This window comes from Manis javanica, chromosome X (assembly GCF_040802235.1).
Source record: "Manis javanica isolate MJ-LG chromosome X, MJ_LKY, whole genome shotgun sequence".
Lineage (NCBI taxonomy): Eukaryota > Metazoa > Chordata > Mammalia > Pholidota > Manidae > Manis > Manis javanica.
In genome coordinates this window covers 46,118,715-46,135,411 of record NC_133174.1, presented here as the reverse complement: position 1 = coordinate 46,135,411, position 16,697 = coordinate 46,118,715, and the positions used below count along the sequence as shown (strand labels likewise).

Here is a 16,697-nt window from a genome sequence, read left to right as displayed (position 1 = left end):
ATATATTCATAAATGACAGATCTGATAAAGGCTTGACATCCAAAATATATAAAGAGCTCATGCACCTCAACAAACAAAAAGCAAATAATCCAATTAAAAAATGGGCACAGTAGCTGACCAGACAGTTCTCCAAAGAAGTTCAGATGGCCAACAGACACATGAAAAGATGCTCCACATCGCTAGTTATCAGAGAAATGCAAATTAAAACCACAATGAGATATCACCTCACACCAGTAAGGATGGCTACCATCCAAAAGACAAACAACAACAAATGTTGGTGAGGTTGTGGAGAAAGGGGAACCCTCCTACACTGCTGGTGAGAATGTAAATTAGTTCAACCATTGTGGAAAGCAGTATGGAGGTTCCTCAAAATGCTCAAAATATAAATACCATTTCACCCAGGAACTCCACTTCTAGGAATTTACCCCAAGAATGCAGCACTTCAGTTTGAAAAACACAGATGCACCCGTATGTTTATTGCTGCACTGTTTACAATAGCCAAGATATGGAAGCAACCTAAATGTCCATCAGTAGATGAATGGATAAAGAAGATGTGGTACATATACACAATGGAATATTATTCAGCCATAAGAAGAAAACAAATCCTACCATTTGCAACAACATGGATGGAGCTAGAGAGTATTATGCTCAGTGAAATAAGCCAAGCAGAGAAAGACAAATACCAAATGATTTCACTCATCTGTGGAGTATAAGAACAAAGGAAAAACTGAAGGAAAAAAACAGCAGCATAATCACAGAACCCAAGAATGGACTAACAGTTACCAAAGGGAAAAAGACTGGGGAGAATGGGAGGGATAAGGGCGGGGAAGAAGAAAGGGGGTATTATGATTAGCATGTATAATGTGGGGGGGGGGAAGGGGATGGCTATGCAACACAGGGAAGACAAATAGTGATTCTACAACATCTTACTATGCTGATGGACAGTGACTGTAATGGGGTTTTTAGGGGGGACTTGGGGTAGGGGAGAGCCTAGTAAACATAATGTTCTTCATGTAATTGTAGATTAATGATAACAAAAAAAATCTAGTTCTTCATGCTGATAGACCTGAGGACCAAATTTCCCTGTTGGCTGTCATCTGGGGGTGTCCCTTAGCTACCAAAGGCCTCTTTCTGGTCCTTGTATGTGGTCCCATATATCTTACACTTGAATCCCTCTGATATCTACCATCTCTCTCTTGTTGATGGCTGGGGTAGATTATTTTTAAGGGATCATGCTATTAGATTGGGCCTGCCCAGAAAATCCAGGAAAATATCCCTATCTAAAAGTCTGTACCCCTAATTACATCTGCAAAGTCCCTTTTGTCATGTACTATATCATATTCAAAGGTGCTAGGGGTTAGATTGTGAACATCTTTGAGGGGGTACATTTTTGCCTACTATATAGTCTTTTTCCTGTTGCTCTTAAAATGGACTTTCTAAGGTCAGCTTTCAGAGAACACCTTTATATGTGAATACCTAGTCATAGCATTATAAATCTGGAGTCTCACTAGTAGAGTAATTTCAGGTTTTTTTTTCTTTTCTCTATATCTCTCTTTGGTTTATCTGGGACCAAGACAACTTCCCTGGCCTAGTAAAAATTAAAATGGCTCCCTCTTTTCTAGTTACATCTTTAAGAAACTTTAGATTTGAGTGTATCTTCTTTTTCCCTTTCATCTCAGTTTAGCTTGTTATCCAAGATCACATTTCCCTAAGAAATTCCCTCTCTTTCTCCAGCTTAAATGGCGTATTTTCTTGAATCTTTTCCTTTCTCATTGCTCTTGCCCTGACAGTAAAGCCAAAGCTTATTTTTATTTTTTTAATGTTTTATTACAGGAAATTTGAAGCATATACAAAATTAGAATACCATAATGAACTCCTGTGAATATTACAATTGATCCTTAAACTACATGGGTTTGAACTGTGTGAGTCCACTTATATGAGGATGTTGTTTTCAATAAATATACTGGAATATTTTTTGGAGATTTGTAACAATTTGAAAAAAGGTTTTCTTTTCTCTAGCTTACTGTGTTATAATAATATAGTATATAATACATATAACTTAAAAAAATCTGTGTTAATCACTATTTATGTTCTTGGTAAGGTTTCTAGTCAACAGTAGGCTATCAGCAGTTAAGTTTTGGGGGAATCAAAAGATACACTTGTGCAGAGGGCATAAGCACCTCAAATCCCTGAGTTGTTCAGGGGTGTCTTGCCAATGGGTTTCAGCCCCGGGCAAGTTCACTATGGATTCAATGTGACCAAAGGAAATGACAGTAAAACGTTCTTGGGGTGAAAGGGTTATACCTAACTTTATTTCCATGGTGGCCGGTCAATCACTAAAATTCCCTTCACTGAGAGTGTGTCTGGATGCAGTAAGACGGTCTCGGCCTCTGTCCTCAGTGCTGCCACCACTCCAGCCTCTGCTCTGCTCTCCTGCAGCCTTGTGGCTGTGCCACCATAACCTGCAGAGCACTGGGTGGAGCTCTTTCTATAGAGTCAATAACAATGTACTGCCTGCACATGTGTAGTGAGCTAGCCAACCAGGGCCAGGTGAGAATCCTGGCCACAGGAACTTTCATTTTATCCACAAGGGTCGGCTATATAATGAGTCACTCAGCTTCAACAATTATCAACACTTTGCCAGTTTTAATTTGTTTATTCATACATTCTTTCTGGAGTATTTTATGGCAAAGCCCAGGCATCATGTAATATCACTCACAAATAAATTAGTATGAAACATTGTTTTGAAAGAAATCCAGTACCTCCTTGATTTTGTGAGCAAACCATATTCCTAGAGAACGTGGACTTTTATGTTTCTTTTGTTTCACATTTGGAATTCTAATAATTTTAAAACTTGTTTCTCACCTCAATACAAGAAAATGTTATGTCCTGTATATCATAAGGTGTGGATAAAATGAGAGTTCCTGTGGCCAGGATTCTCACCTGGCCCTGGTTGACTAGCTCACTGCACACCTGTGGGCAATACATGGCTGTTGACTCTATAAAAAGAGCTCTGCCCAGTGCTCTGGGCACGACACGGTGGCAGGGCTGCAAGGCTGCAGCAGAGCAGAGGCTGGAGTGGTGGCAGTGCCGAGGACAGAGAGGCCCAGAGGATGGCTGTGCGGGACGACTGTGCAGAGAGGCTGAAAGGATGGCTGTGCAGACAGAGGGGCCCAGAGGCAGAGACCGGCTTGCTGCATGCAGACCCGCTCTGAGTGAACGAGATTTTAGTGACTGACCTGCCACCTGGAAATAAAGTTGGGTATAACCCTTTCACCCCAAGAATGCTTTGCTGTCATTTTCTTTGGTCACACTGAATCCATAGCGAACTTGCCTGGGGCTGAAACCCATTGGCAAGGCATAAGGGCTCCCATTTCTCTATTTGTACCTTAATAAAAATCAGCTGCTTTCTTAGGTTAGCCCACAATCTGGGTCTTTAAAATCAAATTCATGGTCATGGTTCATGTAATTAATAGATCCAGAGCCGAACTGAGACCATACGGAGGTGGTGGGGGCAGGGGGTTGGAAGGGGTGAGTCTGGTAGCCTGTGGATGTGACACAAAAAATTCAAGAAGGCAGCTTCTCCATAGTTATTTCCTTGCCTCTGTAACAGGATGCAATCCAAATATCAAGATAAAGGAACAGTACTGTTAGAATGTCATCTACTAAATATATCATCTCACTCTTTAGTACTTTGTGGTTCACATGGAATTTAGTTACCTTTGCAGTTAAAAGCCCCAGCCTATAGTCCTGGCTGAGAAATAGGGAAAAGGCAGAAAAAATTTTTCAGCCCTCTGATGCTGAAAAAGTCTGATTATTGAAGCTATATTGAGGTGAACCTTAAGCAGGACCAAAGTATTCCTTTCCTGATAGTGTAATCCCTGTCTCAGCCACAAAAGCATGCAGAGTTTGTTTTTACTAGGGTCCACTTGGGTCCACATGCTTTTAGACACCAACCACAGTGTAAGGTCAAAAACCTATGAGGCCTGTGCTTTCTAAAGCTGCTATTAGAAACAGTTGCATGCCTGTAGGCATCAATCACAATATAAATTGCTACAAACTCCCAAAGTCAATGATGTGCATGGCCAGAGCTTTCTAAGGCCTGCCTTTATGAAAAAAAAGAAAAAGAAAGCTACAATACCCATGCATATCAGCCACCATACTCCCACAAAGAGAACTGCCTCCCTCAAATGTTACTCTAGATCTCAAAACCCATTGTATCCATTTCTCAAGGTGTAGCCTTACCATACATGATGGGGTTTCTGTAAAGGTCCTATCATCATACCACTCTCTTCCCTGAATTCTGAACTGAGAATAGACAGACAATCAAAGAGGGATCAGAATATTGAGATTTATTGTTGACAAGACTAGTTTGGGGAATGGGTCCGTGGCCTGCAGCCTGAATTGTTTTTGACTTTTTTTTATCTTAAGCCTAGACTATTGCACCTTCCTGAGGGAATAGATGGGTCTGTACAGTGTACCTTCATCCCACTGAGCTTTCTTTAGTGGGGCTGAACACATGGAGGGGCAGAGAGGAGGATACAAGCATGCTATAGGCAAAGGAGCTCTGAAAAAACAAGAGAGCTGGTCGCTCAGCAGGGGCTGCGCCATAAGCACAATTACATTTGGGAATCTTCCCTAGCAGTCATTGTGCAGAGGATGTGGTGAGGTGGGGCACAGACACATGTAAGAATGCTGGGAAGCTCTCTTCTCAATCCTTCTGGAAGGGCAGAAGTTTCTAGTTCAAGTACAAATAGGAATACTAGAATGGGAAACATCGTGTAACTAATAAATATGGTCAAAGGGGAAAAAACCAAGAGAAGGGCTGTCTCCCCAAGAGGCCAGGGCTTTCTCCATTGGCTGGACTTACATTCTCATTGCTGGCTGAAACAAACTGGTATGCAATAATATGTAGAAATGCGTGCCTCGGTACCCACTATAAAGAGTGGAACCTACTGGTTTATCCTATGAACATCTCCTTAGAGTCTTGCCTGATTACTGTGGCTATCTGGGAGGGAAAAAACTTTAGAGCTAATTTAAGCCCAGTTACTAGTGTTTTGGGGTTTTTTTGTTTTGTTTTGTTTTTTTATCCTCAGATGGCAGAAGACATCAAGTCTAAACGCAAGACAGTGGATAAGAGAGCTGAAAACAGAGTTTGCAAACTGGTAGCCTGCTGAACAGATACAGTCCACAGATATGTTTGATTTGGCCCATAATAATTCTTAAAAATATTTTATATTACTTGTTAGCATATAAAAAATGGTAGCTTTCATATAAAAACCCAGACTTTATGGCTTCCCAGAAAAGTTGTAAGATTCTGGCCATGTGGATATGCCTTTCTATATGGCAAAATCAGCTGGACAAAGTAACCACTGCTTTTTTTTAGGAAGGGGCACAGTCCCCACCTAGGCTTTTGTGTAACGTGCCTAGCCTCTGTGTACATTTGAGTTTGTGATCTCTGATTTAAATTGGCCAGCATTAGAGATTGTTTGTGATTTGAAAGAAATGCAAATCATCCATCTCCATGAGTGTTTGATCATGTCAGAATGAGTATTGGACAATGTGGATAGTGCCAGGGAGGTGTGTGCCAAGAATCTGACCATCCATCGGGAGGGAGAGAGATGAGAAGACATCTGTCTGTGTAATGAGGATGGAGAAATTGTTATGAAAGGCAAGAGAAAAGGGGGCCACAGCTCTCAGTGTGGAGAAGCAGGTTGGGCTGGAGCAGGTGACAGCGGGAATCAATTACAGACAAGTGTTGCTAGGGCAACTCAGACTCCATGAACAGCCTGGAAGGCCTCTGGCCCTCTCACTGCTAAGGCAGCTGATTTAGGAGGCGAGAGCTCTAACGTCAGAGAAGCTTATGAGAAAAAAAGATAAGGTTGCAAAAGCATTGTCCCAGGTTAGGACTCAAGTCTTGGTAGTAGATACAGATGTAGCCACAACATTCCACCCAGAGCTACTGGTGGCAACCTCTGAAGGCCTCTGAAATTGAGAACCATTACATCTCTTCCCTGAAGGGCACTTCTTTCCAAATTGCAGGTTGTATGTAGCTCATTGGTGGCTGTGAAATTAATTTAAGGGGATGAGATCAGCATTTAAAAAAAAAGAAACAAAAACTATTTTTAAAAATCAGAGTGTATTTCACACAGGAAAAGCACTGGTTTCAGGTGTACATGTGTGTGCATGTGCGTGCAGGCATGCGTGTACTGAGTTGGGATATCAAATGTTTTTTACTCTGTGAGTTGAGCTCAATAGAGTTTGAAAGCCCCTACCACAGGCTACAGAGTCAGTCACTATGGCCAGCTGACTGGATGTGCCTAATTTGGTATGTCTAGTGGATTTTCTTTGGCTCTTTGTTTTTGTTTTTCTTGTTGTGAGCAAGAATGGCAGATGTAGGCCAATTATAAACCTCTAAGGAGGACTCTCTGGTATCAGGAAAAAACACAGGTAATGTTGGGCCAGGTAGGAAACAGGTTTTTGGGTGTGGCTTCTCAGGTGAGGCACAACTCCACCTGGCTGCTCAAGACTCTACCCCCTGGGAGTGGTAGCACTGCAGGTTAGTGTGCAGGTGTAGCTGAAAGGAGAGCTTGCTTCACAGGGTTGGATCTGAGTTCTTTTCTTATCTGGAATTTTTCAGGTTTTCTAGGAGCAACATCATTCCCATCATTTTTTGCATGGCCCACACTGCTGGTACCTTACCCAATCCTTCACTTGTTCCTCCCCAAATAGAGACCCAATTTTTGTTATTTAGAGTGACCCCATGCATTGTGGGAGCTGGGATACTCAAGTGAAAACCTACAAAATACCAGTCCCAAATTTTTATTACATTCAAAAGACAACAATTACTCAGCCAACTTGCTATAAAAGTTTCTAAATCTGTAACCTCAATTTCTGCACTTAGTTTGTCACTGGTAGTCAACAGTATGTAGACTAGCACCAGTCCAGGGACCACAATATGAGTGGCACTGGTCTGAGCTAATTAATCATGGTAACTCTATTTCCCTTACCATTAGATTGATTTAGACACAAGCATGAGACATGAGATAACATTGAGATAACAGGATGTCTACTGGAGATGCTTGGCAAAAGTTTCCCTTGCTCTTAATAAGGGACCCATGATGGTCATCTTTCTTCCAGCTTTCTAATGTTACTGTATGACCATGTGATGCCTGAATAGCTGCAGCCATCTTGGGATCGTAAGGTGTAGGACCAACAGGCTGAGGATAGTGGAACAGGATGGAGGGAAACTGGGTTCTTACTGATGTTACTGAGCTGCTGAATTACCTACTCTTGAATCCTTCTATGTCTGAGAGATAATAAAATGCCCTTATTGGTTGATCCACTTTGTGTTAGCTTTGCTGTTATTTGCAGTCAAAATAATTCTAATTGATGCACCTTGTAGGACATGACAGGGTTCATTTGTTTGGGTACAAAGGCCTATCTGTACTTAGAATATTTTAGAGTGAGCTTAGAATTCCTGCAAGAAATTGTAAGGATAAAAAATGGTTAAACGAAGCTGCAATTGAGTACTGACCCAACAGACACAGCAGGTGTCATTCTAATTGTAGCATCATTTTTTATATTTTATTTTTTAATTAACATAAGTAAGTTTGTTTGTGTGTATATTTTCATGAATTTTAACACGTATTTGTGTAACCATCACCATAATCAGGATACAGAACAGTTCCATCACCCCATAAAGCTCCATCATACTTTGCTTTGAAGTCATACCTTCCCCCAACTCCTAATTACTGATGTTTTCCATCACTATGTTTTTGTCCTTTGAAAAATGGTATAAAATGGAGGCATACAGTATGTCACATATTAAGATTTTCACTCAGTGTAATGCTTGTAAGATTCATCCAAATTGTTGTATGTTCATTCCTTTTTATTGCTGGGTAGTACTCCACTGTATAGATGTACTCAGTTTGTTGAGCCATTCATCTCACTTTTATATAAGGTGCGAGGTTTTGGTCAAGGTTCACTTCTTATATATGGATGTCCAGTTGTTCCAATATCGTTTATTGAAAAGACTTATTTCTCTGTTGAATTCTTTGCACCTTTGTCAAGAATCAATTGGCCATATTTGTGTGGGTCCATTTCTGCATTCTTTATTCTGTTGCCTTGATCTATATGTCTATCCTTTTGCCAATACCACATTGTCTTGATTACTGTATTTCTATAATAAGCCTTAAAATCAGATGGTTGATTCCTCCAACTTTATTAATCTTTTTGAAATGATTTTGGCTATTCTAATTCCTTGCTTTTCCATATAAATTTTAGAGTTAACACATCAGTGTCTACAAAAAATACTGCTAATTTGGATAGGAACTGCATTAAATCTATAGATCAATTTAGGGAGAACTGGCATCTTTAATATGTTGAGTGTTTCAGTCCATAAACATGGTATGTTTCTCTGGTTTTCAGGCCTTTGGAGATTTCTTTCATCAGAATCTTGGAGTTTTCAGCATATAGATCCTAGACATGTTTTGTTAGAGTTTTTACCTAAGTGTTTCATTTTTTGGAGATATTATAAACAGTATTGTTCATTGCTGTTATGCAGAAATGTGATTGATTTCTGTGTGTGATTGATTTCTGTGTGCTGATATTATATTCTGTAACGTGGCTAAATTCACTTATTCTAGGTGCATGTGTGTGTCTATTATTTGGGATTGTCTGTGTAGACAAGCATGACATCTGAATAGGTACAGAATTCCTCTCTTTTTCTCTCCTCTCCCTCCCTAACTGCCTCGAGTTGAGATGCATAATTTGGATGAAATATAAGAGTGGAGGATAAGTAGAGATGTTATAGGTCATCTTCAAATCATTCAAGTTGCTTAGATAGAAGTCGTTCTATAATCAGGTGAAAAAAATATCATTTTATGCAGATGATGTGATCAGGTATTATTAAAAATGATAAAAGAATTAAAAAATGTTTTAAATAATAAATATTACAAAAATACTAGTTCTTACATGCCAGGGACTGTTTTAATATTTATACATAAATGAACTTATCTAGCAATCACACCCCTATCATGTGGATACTATTATCCCCATTTTATAGATGTGCAAACTGTAAATGGCAGAACTGGGCACAAAGCCAGGTAGTCTGGCTCCAGAGTTCACACTCTTAACCATTACACAATGGAACAGAAGATTCTAGAAAAGGGCTTCAAAATATCTGGGAGGCTAGTATATGATAAAGGAGGCATTTCAGATAAATGAGTAAAATTTAGACTAATCAATAATTACAAGGGAACAGTTGGATAGCTATTTGGAAAAATTAAAGTTCGAGAACTACATTTGTACTGTACATCAAAATAAAACCCATTTGAGAAAAGTATTTAAAGGTAAAAATTAAAACCATAAGGGTGCTAGAAGAAAATATGGAGAAAGAGTTTTATAATCTTGAGGTAGGGAAAGCTTTTCAAAGTACAACACATAAGCCAGCTATTATAAATGAAATGAACAGTAATGTGATTATATAAAATATTTTAAATTTGTATATTCTAAGAAACAAATTTGCAAGGTTAAAAGACAAATAACAAACTGAAGAAAATATTTGTGACAGCAAGACAAAGGATTATTATCCACCATATAAAAAGAACTATTCCAAATCAATAAGAAAATATTAAAATGGGCAAACACCAGAAACAGATTATTTACACATTTGAAAAACCAAGAAGAATACAAATGGCTAAGAGACATAAAAAGTGCTCAACTTAACCAAAAGTCAAAAACATGAAAATGAAAGCAGTGGAATATCACTTTATATCAGATTAGCAATGAAAAAAAATGAATGAAAATACTCAGCTTTGGCAAGGCTATAGGGGAAAAACACTCATATTCTGGTACAATGATATAAATTTGTATAATCTCTCTTGCACGGCAAGTTGGCAATATCTATTCAATTGTAAAATATGCATACCCATTGCAGCAGTTCCATTTCCAGGTATTGTCTTACAGAAGTAAATACATGTGCAAAACTGTTTACAAGGATGTTCATTTTAGCACTTTATAATAATGAATACACAGTAAAAATCCAAAGGAGCATCCAACCTATGCAACTAATTTAAAAAGAAGGTAAATCTTTGAGTACTGACATACTAAGAAACCCATAATCTATTGTTACCTCAACCACTTATTTCTGATGATCCTTAGGGGATTTCTTATAGGGTGACAGTTACTTAAATTACTATAGCTTTCTAACCTATAAAATTGGCATAATCACAATACTTGCCTCTTAGGGTTGTTTGTTCATTCTTTCAAAAAATACGTATTGAACAGATACCATTGCCAGGAATTGTGCTAGGTGCTGTGATACAAATATAAACAAAACATACATGGTACCTGCTCTCAAGGAGGTCACTGTCCAGTGTAGGAAGTGTGTGTGGGGGGTGTGTGTTACGAGGGGTGGGAGGAAACAGACATTAATCACACAACTGTACAGTTGTCTTGGGTGCCTAGGGAGGAAAATAGCAGAGTATCATGAGAATGTACTACAGGGTACCCTGATCCAGTTTGGAAGGTCAGGGAAGGCTTCCCTGAAGTAATATTTGAACTAAAAAATAAAAGATAGTGATGGGCCAGGCACTTTACATAAATGCAGCTCTAGAGATAAGTTAAAATAATGAGGTAGATAGATATGCAGTGACAGAGAAAGAATGTCAAGAATACATTAAGTCAATAAGGTAAGTTGTAAAACATAATTGTAGCATGATTCCCCCTTTTTATGGTTTAAAAATTCTGTTATAGTACATTGTATAGACAGAAAAAGATCTGAAGGAATATATACCATACTAAAAGTTGTTAATTTTATTTGAATAATTTGTCTGATATTCTGTAATGAGAAAAATAATAGATATGTGTATACATGGTGTGGGGGGGGGATCATGGGGAAGACAGTGTAGCACAGAGAAGGCAAATAGTGACTCTGTGGCATCTTACTACACTGATGGACAGTGACTGCAATGGGGCATGGGGGGATTGATAATATGGGTGAATGTAGTAACCACATTGTTTTTCATGTGAAACATTCATAAGAGTGTATATCAATAATACCTTAATAAAAAATAGATATGTGTATATATAGGAGTGACAGCACAAACATTAGAAATATTTGTATTCAAGATAAAAAGTTTTAAATAGGATAAAGAGAGATACTGATAAAAGATACTATCTACCAATGATATCTTCTGTCATAAACATACATACCAAACAATATTCCATTAGAATATGTAAAGAAAACAGAAAAGCAGATAAGCTGTACCTTATAAAGTAAGTTTTTAAAAAAAAAAATGCCTTTGCAACCCTTGCAAAAATTGATCATGTACTGAGTCACAGAAGAAAGCACAAATATTTCCAGTAGTATAAATCATAAAAGTCACATTATGGGACCCTAATGCAATACAACTAACTTTTAAACACAAAAATAGCCCCCTCAAAAAAAAGTTGTCACCTCAAAAATAAAATAACACTTTTAAACAACATGGTCAAAGAAGAAATCAAAACCAAAATTATAGACTAGAAATTAATGAGAATGAAAGTACTACATATTAAAGTCAAACAAAGAAAAAATTTATAACGTTAAATGCTTTTAGAAATAAATCAGAAAGACTGAAAATGAATATCACACATTTAATGAAAGCCATTACAAAGAAAACAGCAAAACAAATTTAGAACTAGAAGATGTTAATACATATAAAAGCTGAAAATAATTATTTATTAAGTGGAGACAAATGGTAGAATAAGTAAATACAAGAAATTGTTCTTTGAAAATATCAACAAAACAGAGAAACCTCTATAATCTAGCCAAAAAAGAGAGAAATGTATCCAAAAAATAAGACGGTTCGATTGATGGATAGATATGTTGATAATAACTATATGATAAAGCAAGTGTAGCAAAGCATTAGTGGTAAATCAATGTTGTGGGTATGGAGGTGTTCACTGTACAATTAATTATATTAGCTTTGCTGTATGTTTGAAAATGTTAGTGATAAAACAGATAAAAATCTATTATCATCCAGAACATCAGTTTGTGAAACATTACATTAGAGATTTCATTAAAACCAGGAGAAAGATAAAGAGGCCCACTGTTGCCTCTATTTAAATTTTTTCTAGCACTTCAATAAAACATGTCGAGTAATATAATATAAGAATTATGAATATGTTAAGGACGGACATCATTATTTGCAAATGATAGCATTATTCACCTGGAAAACCAAAGAGAATGAATAGAAAAACTATTTGAACTGATAAGGAAGATAAGTAGGGGGATCAGTGACAAAAAGATGTCCTATTATGCAGAAAAATATAAACAGGTGTGGTAGTGAAGGGAAGGACATGCAAGACATCTTTCGTGTTTTGCTCCAGGTACAGTACTTCTCTGACGATTTTTGAATCTTTTACAACCAGAATGATTCGTGTATTTGTTGGAAAACAGGAAAATAAATCTCTAGTAGGCAGAATTAGAATTTTCCATTCTAATTTCTGGACTAATCACGTAAACCTTTTAAAAGCAGTGAGTTTTCTCAGACTAATGACAGAAGAGAAAGAGAGATTCCAAGCACAAGAAGGATTCAGCATGCTACCCCTGGCTTGAAGATGGAAGCGGTAATGTGAGGAAAAATGTGGGTGCCCCCTAGAAGCTGGGAGGGTGGGGTCTCAGTCGTACAAGAGCAAAGAACTAAAAAACCGGCAACACCCTGAATGAACCTGTGAATGGATTCTTCCCCAGAGAGTCTAGATAGAAGACAAGTCCAGGGACGCCTTGATATGATCCTAAGCAGATAACTCAGCAGCCAAGCTGTTAACTCCACCAGGACTTCTGACCTACAGAACTATGAGACAAAAAGGCATTTTAAACTGCTAAATTTGTGGTAATTTGTTATGCAACAATAGAAAACAAATACAAAATACATTACATCAGCAAAACAATGAGATACGTAGACTATCAAATTTTCAAAAGTTCAAAACCAATTAATGACCCAGTCATGCAGTAGGATGGGGAAATGACACACCCATATGCCCCATGGGAATGTAGTTGGTAAAGTTTTTCTGAAACTACATTGGGCAATCAATACCGATCAACCTCCCCCAAAATGTGAATGTGCTTTGCCTTATTGACATTTATTGTTGTTAAATAATCATAGGGATGAGCAAAGAGTTTTCTAAATGTCCTTTACAGAATTCCTTATAACAGTGGACAATTAGAAACAACATGAATGTATAGTAACTGAAGACTGGTTTGTCAAATATACTATCCTACACTGTTTGATGAAATAAATTTATGCAATCAAAAGTCTGATACGAATTCTTTAGAACTTCAGAAACTAATTTTAAAGTTCATCTGGAAAAGAAAATGCATATAAATAGTCAAGAAATTTGTGGGGAAAAAGGGAGGCTTGCTCTAGCAAATATGAATAATAATTTAAATTAAAGTTCAGGTACTTGAAAAAGTTGTGGTGTTGGTGCTGGTATGAATTTTAGGAGTATTGAGCCAACGGTTTATATTCAAACCCATGTATATACTTAGGAATTTGGTTTTTGATAAAGGGAAAGAAGGGCCTGTTCAATAGAGGTTTAGAGTCCTATGAAAAATACTAGTAAGTGATTAGTATTACACGGAAAAATATTTACCCACTAAACACAACATTGTTATAATACTTAATGACTTAGAAAAATGTTTACTCAAAATATTCCAGAATATTAAAGAGCTAAATATAAAAAATTCTAAAATATTACAAGGTAATTCACAGCAATGTATTTAATCTTAAAGTGGAAAGGCCTTCTTATGCAAGATTCAAAATGCAAAAGCCATAAAGAAACCATTGATAAATTTGAATACATCAACATTTAAAACATCTATACCCAAAAAGACCCCACAAGCGATGTTTAAAAATGAGCAAAAGTCTGCAAAATTTCCCCACACATGTGACAAAGATTTATATTCAGGCTACATAATTCAATAATAAGAAGCCAAACAAACCAATTGGAAAAAGGATAAAAGATATGAATAGGCAAGTCATGAAACAACACAAGCAAATGACCAACAAATGTATGGAAATATTCTGTTACCTAGCTAATAATCAGGTAAATGTAAATAATTAAACATTGTTCACCCATCACACTGACAATATACTCAAATGATTGGTTAATACCCACTGTGGATAAAAATGTAAGAAATGGTTGTTCCTAGTCACTGCTGTTGAAGGTATATAATTTGAGTCTTTCTCTATGGCAATTTGGCATTGAGTATTAACACTTTGACAAGTGCTATCTTTGAGCCACTTCACTTTCAGTATTTATCTTAAAGAAATATTTGGTGTATGCACAAATAACACATGTACAAGGATTTTCAGTGCAGCATTGTTATTAATTTTTAAAAGTACTGTAAAAGATTGAAAACAATATATATTCATCAATAGGTGACTATATAATAGTTATAGCACATTCGTTCATTGGAATACTATACAGTGCAAAATGAATTAGGTAGATTTATAGGTACTGGCATGGAAAGATCTTCAAGTCATAATAATGAATAAAGCAATTAAACAGAACAATGCATTAAATAAATAGGATGCCATTTATATTTTTAAAAAGTAAAAAGCACAAAAGTTACGTGTTTCTATGTGAATATAATGTGAGAAGAACTTTAAATTTATCTGTGTTGAGTGTTTTGTGATAATGCATGCACTCGTGTAATTAGGAAAACAGTTTTAAAATTAAAAAACAAAAATGAAGCTTAACTACATATTAAAGAACGGAATGCCTCATGTTGCCATTAAAATTATGTTATAGACAAATATTTAAGTATATGGCAAATATTCACTAGGTTATTAAATAATAACATGCTATGATAATATTTTTGTTTAGAACTATAAACATATAATGCATAGAAAAAGGCTGGGCGAACAAAAAAACAGAACATTAAAACAGTGGTCCTCTCTAGATGGTGGCATTACAAGTTTTTTTATCTTTTGGCATTTTCTTTATGCTTTCATGTATTTCCGGAATAGTCTACAATAAGAAAAACAGAAACAACCTGTGTGTGTGTGTGTGTGTGTGTGTGTGTGTGTGTGTGTGTGGTGTTTGCCTGCGTGCTCAAGGAAATGTTGGTTAGAATTAGGATTGTAAAGAGTGGAATTGGCAAGAGAAGTAAAGGTTGCTGCAGATTGAAATTAAAAGTAGGTCTGTGAGATATGTGAGATTTTAGAATTTTAAGTTGGGGAGCAAGACTTTAGGGGGCCTAGGAATTAACAGTAAAAACATAGGGGGTAAGAGCTAGATAGATATAGAGACTGGATTACTAGATGAAGATATTGTGAGAGCTTGGAATGAGAATCAAAGGCCTTATTAAATTAAAAGCTTTTTGAGAACTAGTGTCAATATGAAGGAGGGTTTTAGAATACTTGAATAAACTGGAATTCTCTGGAATTCTCATGTATTTCTGGTGAGACTGTATATTGTTACAACTGTTCTGGAGAGCCTGTACTGTGTTTTTGGAAGAAGTTACTTTTTGACCCTGCTACTATAATTTCTGCAAATCTTCTTAAGAAAAATCTTTTAAAACATGCAAATATTTAGTTACATCAAAGCTCACATCTGTATTTCTTATAATTAAAAAAGACCTAAACAAGGAGTCTTGGTTAAATAAACAATTAGCATTACAATGGAATAACATTCACCATTAAAAATGACGTAAAAACATTTAATGGGTCAGTCTATTTCAGAGGTCCTCCGTAAAGCTGAGATCATACACAAAAATCTCTGTGTAATTTTTGGAAGGCAGTGGATCCATTCATCAGATTCTCATTTTGGGGCTCTGGAGAGTTGGAATTAAAACTGGAGGGTATAACTACAGTTTTTATTTTCTCTATGTCTCGAGTACTTTGAATAGTGCTTTTGTTTTTATACTTTAAAATACTGAGTTAATACATGCTTTTTGTTAAAAATTCAAACCTTACTGAAGTATCTGGAGCTACGAGTCAAAGCACCCCTCTCCTTTGACGCTCTGATCTCATTCTGCACCCCAGATGAAGCACGGTTGTTAGGGGTATCTCCACACCAGAGCCTTTTCATGCTTATGCATTCACTGATGCAAATCCTCTAATAAGCTCTTTGCCAATCGCACTGCCACCCCAAATAATACCAAAGAGAGAAATAAAGAGAATGCTTATTGAGCTTACTAGGCGACTGAAGTTAAGCGTTCTAAGGGTTTGCCGGTGTGAACTTACAGTGGTCGGCGCACACCCACCGTCGTCTCCCGCCCTCTACACCCTGTCCCGGCTTGCCCTGTTGCTCCCGCCTCCCTTCCATTCTTCAAAAGGCAGCTGGAGAGATTGTTAATTTTTATATATAAATCAATCACATCACCCTTCAGCGGCTTCCATCGTGCCTCGAATGACATCCCTATTCCTTAGCGACCCTACTATACTCTGTGGTTGGGTTTGCTGGGCGGGGAATAGCTCAGGCCAGTCCCCTGTAGGGGACGCGGCTTCACCGCGGTGGGAGCGCCCTCCCAAGGGGCGGGGCGGGGCTTCTCGAGCGAGGGGTGGAACCTCAGAGCGTGTGTGAAGAGGGCCGGAGGGGGAGCTTTTCGGAGGAGGGCGAGCGTGGGGAGCAGGGCTGAAGCAGTGCCGTGGACCCCGCAAGCTCCTGCCGCTGAGGTGGGCGTCTTCCCTGGGCAGGGGGCG

At 37.6% G+C, this 16,697-nt stretch overlaps 1 protein-coding gene across 2 annotated transcripts in view; it reads left to right on the top strand.

Moving 5' to 3' along the window:
* The first annotated feature begins 16,564 nt into the window (after nucleotides 1-16,564).
* The window catches only part of HUWE1 (HECT, UBA and WWE domain containing E3 ubiquitin protein ligase 1), a 200,872-nt gene continuing 200,739 nt past the window's right edge, over nucleotides 16,565-16,697 (top strand). For both annotated transcript variants that reach the window (XM_073227659.1, XM_073227656.1), the window contains exon 1: nucleotides 16,565-16,670. The gene's annotated coding sequence lies outside the window, so the exon portion shown is untranslated. The remainder of the gene's footprint in view (nucleotides 16,671-16,697) is intronic.